A 6701-nucleotide genomic window follows, 5' to 3' on the forward strand; every position below is an offset into this window, starting at 1 on the left:
CATAAATTGGATATATACCGTCATTTGTTTAACTACTAAATCTAAATTACAATTTAACTCAGTTTTAGGCTATTTGAAATTGTAACATGTAACAACAATAAAAAAAAAGTGTTTCCAAAATAATTCATTTTACCACTCCGTAGACTGTTATAGTGTGAGTGTATATTCTATTTGGAAATATCGAAATAATCAGAAACCTAAATCTACTCATCGAAACAAAACACTCCTGCACTTTTAAGTTAAATGATACCATGACAATATAAAGATAAATATAACAATTTTCAACTTTAAATTACACCTTGACAAAATAAAGACAAATTTAACGATTTTTATGTTAAATGACACCATGATAATATAATGATAAATTTAACGATCTGTAAGTCAGAATTGTCACCAAGGAGTTTAAAAGTTAAAAAAAAATTGGAGATTATTGAAAAAGAGAATTTTTTACGAGTTTTATTTAACTCAGGGCAAACTTTGTGTGTATATAAACACCAGTAGGTGTTCTCGTTTCTCTGTTACCAGTCGTTCAAGCAGTAACATGCCTTGGCTGACGTACCATGAAACCATAACTGACACAGTACTGGTTTCTGGTAAATTCTTTATAGTACCGACAAAGTTACAGAGTAAAATCTGTCATATAAAAGGGAAGTTTTAGTACGGCTGAACAACTTTAAAAACAATAACGTTTTATTGTAATGGGGTATGATAATATATTACAGTGCACGTAGTTCGTATAAAAAGGTGAAAAAGCTACTGCTTGTTCACCGTGCAATTTATCACTAGAATATTCCTTTTTACACAACCGTACTGTATAATATTTCTAATGAACCATTAATCATCGAAGTACTTCGATCAAGGTTATTAGGACTTCAACAATGTTTCAGCCTTATTACATCAATTTAATTGTTATACCTTTTATAGCACGTCTGACTGTACTTAGAAGTAGGTTTTTCTTCCTTCTTTTTTTGTAATATGGAAATATATTTTAACTGGTTTCCAAACCCACATTTATTCTGCTTAATTTTGACGAATCAAAGAGAAAAGGTACGAAAGGTAGAAACAGCTAGTTTCATCAACTAAATAGGAAAAAGAGATTAGCTCTACAGCCATATATCCTAACGACAAAGAAACCTGTCTGTGCTAGTTATTCACCAGCACTGTAAGATTTGTTTGTTTGTTTTTAATTATGCGCAAAGCTACACAAGGGCTATCTGTGCTCTGCCCACCACGGGTATCGAAACCCGGTTCCTAGCGTTGTACGTCCGCAGACATACCGCTGTGCCACTGGGGGCACACAGCAAGGCATGTACATTTCTAACTGTTATATTGTTTCCTTAATATATGTTTATTGTAAGTTCTGTTTGTGTAATTTTATTATTAATTTAAGTCTATTGTGTCATTATTTTTATTTGGTCAATAAAAGAAATAACAGATTCATAGCAACTATCAGTATCTAACATTTTTATGCAAAGGTGGATTCTTAGATGTCAAAATAAAATTTAGAAATGTCATAAAAAGAAGTAAATATAATTAGGCACATAGGCGAAAAAGATACTAAAATTAAAGGGTATATTACAAAATCGACAAGTTCATATGTTTATACGTTTTTTTTTAATAATCGATTGTGTAACTTAAAAGTGATCCAACGGACATTCACAAGAGAGAACAATTAGAAAGAAAATAAATATACAGTTTGGGAACTACAAACATTGGTTTAAATTAACATTTTTCTTTCCTGAAGAATTTAAATTTTTCAATAATTATTTTTTATCTTTTTTTTCATTATTTCTTTTACTTCTGTAAAAGATGTAAGTTTATAATCAACGTCCGAAATGCTACGTACGCAGTTTTCAAATTCTACATATGCATATTTGATCTAAGTTGCACGATCTGACGAAGAGTGTTAACTAGAAAGGACATCTTGTCAAAATAATGTATATACATGTCTAACTTTAATTTGTAACCTACTCTTCAACTTCACACCAAAATATCTGCAACGTGCACTAAAGAAGCTGCTCTCCAGGGGCAAACACTGCAAGTTGTTGTAATGTCATGAAATCAATTTGCTGCGATAAAGTAGTACAAATATAATTTTCATTTTTTTCTCAGTTTTTTATTATTACTTCATGATGTATTTTGAAGTTATTACTTGAAATACTTCACGATTTATGACTTATAATTTGGCATTAACTAAGCAGCTTTTCATTTCTCACGATACTACAGTGTGAGCCAAAAGTTCATTGCCCCAGTCATATTATGTAGGTTATCCAAGCGACAATAGTTTTATTGTTTCTGTTGCACCTTCCTAGCACAGAGAGTAGATTTCCATTCTCACTAAAATACATTTATTTAATACAACTGAATGTAACATGTAACATGTGCCTCATCCTATACAATAAGTCTTAAAATTTTATAACAATTACTGACGAAGTATACAATGAGTAGTTTCACAAGAATCTCTGAATTTATTAATACGAAACAACTAAATTGATTTAGTGAACACAGTTTTGTCACTAAAACAAACAAAGTATTAACACAACCAATGTGCTGCACTTCTTTCCTTGTGTGATTTAACTGTAAAAAAAGACATGTTTCCAAGTTTTATCTGTTACAAATTGATTATAACTATTTTATCGTTACACAACCACTTTAACTATCTCTATGTAGGTCGAAAACTTCCAGCTGTTTTTATTAACTACTTTTTATTTTCAGATATTTGAAAATAACTTACCATTGAGAAGAAGGTTTCAATGTACCGTAGAATTTCAAGGTTTAAGAAAATTCAAACCAGTCGACTAGCTTTTCGTTTCAAACGACCGTAGTTATTTTAATACGAAATAACCCTTGTGCGGTTTATAAGTTAGAGCAGTCACAGTCGATGTAGCGATATATCTCTACAACTTCACGCTGGTTGAATGTGACCAGATATACAGGAAAATAGAGAGGTCCAACCCAAGTACGTTGCACATGAAGAAAAATTAACAAGCAGCCAATCTTCTCTCGGCTTAAAGAGCAACGACAGACGGCCTTGCTAATATAACAAACGTTTTTCAAGGTTCAACTATGAGGAGAACAGGGACGAAGGTGTCAGAATTCGAAGTTAAGGTTGTTTGTTTTTTTCTCCACAGAGGTCATGACCAGAACTCTGCTCTGCCGATCTTATTACACAGTGCGGGGACTTCCTTGAATGTATCAAATATACTACTGCATCATAACATTGACTTCATAATTTACAGTTTAAACATCAAAAGTTGGTGAAGTATTCAAAACCAACGAGGCCTAACATCTGTGATAAAGGCCACTTAAAGTTCAAATGATTTTTTACCCATTTCTCTTAATTTACCCAGTTCGCATTTCTGAAATGTCATTTTTACATGCCTCTGAGCGTAAATGGTCAAACTAAGAAGAAAGGAGAAAAGAACATTTGCCGTTTACATGATTTTTATAAAAAATATTAGGCCTTTTGATAAAATTGACTTTGTTAACTAAATATGAATTATCTGTTTTAATATTCTTACTTCAGAGAAAGAAATGTATTTTTAGTTGTAGTTTTAATAAACTATATTCATTTCAACAGGACATCGTAATTTATTCAATGTAATAAATATTAAAATGATATTTCTTGCTTTAAGAAAATATGCAAATATTATATTTTGTGTTTAAACAATATTGTTGTGATAACCGTTATTATACTGCGTAATAAAGGTTATAAGCTTCATCAAATTATTCGTAGGTTAACATTTGTTTTGATACTTACTCAACAAGGAAAAGAAACTAGGTTTTCAAACATTTTAATTAGCTTTGTTTTTAGCGTGTGAATTTTTTTTTATATTATTAAATAAAATATATGCATTTTTTTTAAGTTTTAAACAAAAGATAAAACTATTTGTGAAATGCATATGTTGTAATGTCTGAAGGACTGCCAAACTAAAGCCCTGTGAACTGTAACTAATAACATTAGAATGTATAGTCGTCGCTAGCTGCTTAAAAGATTCGGGGCTCGAGCCCATAGGCACGGGAATTTTTGGCCTTTCTGTTTGATATCAATCGTGGTTTTCTATTATGAATTTTCAAAACACCAACTGGGGATTCGGAGCACTGTCAAACAAATTGGGGCACGGCCCCATATGCCAGCCCCTAGCGACGCCTCTGAGGTTGAGTATGTTATATTAAATGATTTTGGAGCCTCGCCATGTCGCTAGATTAGCCCATAGCTTTATTTGACGACCGTAGTTTTCATTGTAAAAGGATCAATCGTAAGGCTGCTATGTCCAAAGTACACCTCTACTTTCTGCAGTTTTCCATAAGTCATTTAGTTTACGAAGACGAAGAAGTCCCAGTGCCCATTGCTACAGTCCGATCACATAGAAATTCATTAGTTGTGGGCCCTGGTAACTTGACCAGTATATCTTCGCATAGAATAGCATGAACACCAATTTCATTTTCCAGCTACTTCAGCTATCTGATAGTTGAACGGATATATCGTGGAAGTAATTTGTGTATGCAGTATTCGTAACCCTATATTAATTAGACAGAGAGATTGAAGGAAATATTCAATACTGTGATAAACTGAGGAGCAGTCATTTGACACTGCGAAAATGCAGTTCAAAATTTGATATAATAAAAAAGTTTAAAATCGTGGTCTTCTTACTTATATACTTATCTTCGCTTTGGCTAAGTTATGACTTTTAGTACACACGTATATTCACACAAATATACATGATTCTTTTTAAAACTCAAATAGTAGACACAGCATAATTTCTAAACTTTATTTATTGAAACATAAACACTAAAAAGTGAAAATGTGAAGACAGCAATCATATAGTTCAAAGGTAACTAGTGTTGAGTATTTAAACTGAAACCGAAACCAATATATATTTAAAGAGTAAGGGGGAGGTCATTTTGTTTATTGATTTTACCACATAAGACTTTATATTAAATATCACAGGCAGTTATAAAACTACGGATTTCCTCTATTTTCTGAATCACGTTTACCCAAAATATTATATATATATATATCTGTGTGTGTGTCACGATATTCAAGAACCCCGAAAACACTTTCCGAAGATACATCTTACTTCTTCTAGAGAGTCACGATATTCAAGAACCCCGAAAACACTTTCCGAAGATACATCTTACTTATTCTAGAGAAAATCGATGCCTTTGATTTAAAGGAAAGTCCGGGAATCAAATTTCTTCAATTAGTTTTATCTAAGTTTTGACCATAGATTTGACCTTATGTGTATATAGTTCTCACTTTTTTCTGTAATGACGCTATTATTCTAATTGTTTGTAGTGAGGGTTGATTCTTCGCCGAGTGTGGTCTTGTGGTTAGTGTACCCAAACTATGAATCCCGTGTTTCATGATTCTCGTTATATTTTACACTCTAGGGCCATGGGTGCGCTATATATATGATGGTTAAATACCAATATTCACTCAGATAGGAGTAACCGAAGAATATGACAATGGGCGAAGTTAACCAACTGTTTTTTTTTCTTGTCTATTAGTTTATAAATAAAGACGTAGATAGACATTTGTGTAGCTTTGCTCGAATATTCAAAAATAAAAAAACATCGTTTGAAAACAGCTTTTCTGGTATTTTTAAGATAGAGAAAACGTCGACAATGTATGCAACAACCACGAACTGAAGTAACGTCAAGAAGAACAAATTCAGTGAAGAGGTATATAAACAAAAATATATAAACCTAAATATTTATTAATGATCTTGTAGCTTTTGTTCGAAAGAAAGGTGTACTGGATTTAAAGATCTGTTATAGATAATGGCTGATCTGCTTATTTTATTAAGTTGCTAGCCTTGCTAAGCTGATCTCGCGCTTTATCTGACTCCTGACCAGGCCAAGGACTACTGGCTAGCGCCATTTGCTCCTTTTTTGTAAGGATTTTGGTTGAGTAAATCAACGAACTGATTACTTTTTTTTCAATGGTGAATTCGATGAGGTCTTCAGGTCAGACCTATAGTTTGTTAATCTCGAAGTTTTCTTTGTTGAAGAATCCTTTACTTCCGTTAGGAGGATATTTGTCATCCGTAAAACTTTTGGAATAAATGAGGCCAAGGCAGTACTTCATAGATCATTAGCATAACACGTTACTGCTTAATAATTCTGGCTTGTCTTTCCACCTGGTGAAGTATGGAGGCATGACGTTTGCCTTTTCCTCCTTCGCTCTCCTCCATTAGTTAAAATATATAATATATAAGCACCAACTTCTCCGTTTCTATAAGAAACTCAGAAATATCTAATAAAATCTTTGCTCGGATTATAAAACTATGCAATAAGCTTTTCTTTATGTGAGAATGAGAAGCTGTTAACCAAAATTAACCGGTAAATTAAACATAATTCTGATTGGAAGGTTTTGTTCTTCATGTTTCCTAACATTTAAAAAACCGTTGTCAGTAGCACACCGGAAACCACCAACGATAATCAAGATGGGTGTAACCCTAAACTTTTATCAATACATTTGGAATTATGAGCGGAACCTACACTGTGGACGAGATTAAAGTCAATGTTTTGTTTGTTTAATTCTCTAATATACAAAACTTGCAAATTCTCACTTAATAAAAATACGCCTAATATTCGATAGAGAATTTGAAAACCGACTCTGTTAGACTTTCTTTGATTAGCCCCCCAGTGGCACAGTGGTATGTCTTCGGACTTACAACACTAGAAACCGGGTTTCG

At 32.7% G+C, this 6701-nt stretch overlaps 1 long non-coding RNA gene across 1 annotated transcript in view; it reads left to right on the forward strand.

The window, feature by feature from the left end:
* Window positions 1-2841, forward strand: part of LOC111085971 — a 7241-nt gene extending 4400 nt beyond the window's left edge. Inside the window, exon 2 of the long non-coding RNA XR_002610736.1 lies at window positions 2716-2841. This is a non-coding gene — a long non-coding RNA (uncharacterized LOC111085971). The remainder of the gene's footprint in view (window positions 1-2715) is intronic.
* Window positions 2842-6701: the final 3860 nt, after the last annotated feature.

Source organism: Limulus polyphemus, unplaced genomic scaffold (assembly GCF_000517525.1).
Source record: "Limulus polyphemus unplaced genomic scaffold, Limulus_polyphemus-2.1.2 Scaffold750, whole genome shotgun sequence".
Taxonomy (NCBI): domain Eukaryota; kingdom Metazoa; phylum Arthropoda; class Merostomata; order Xiphosura; family Limulidae; genus Limulus; species Limulus polyphemus.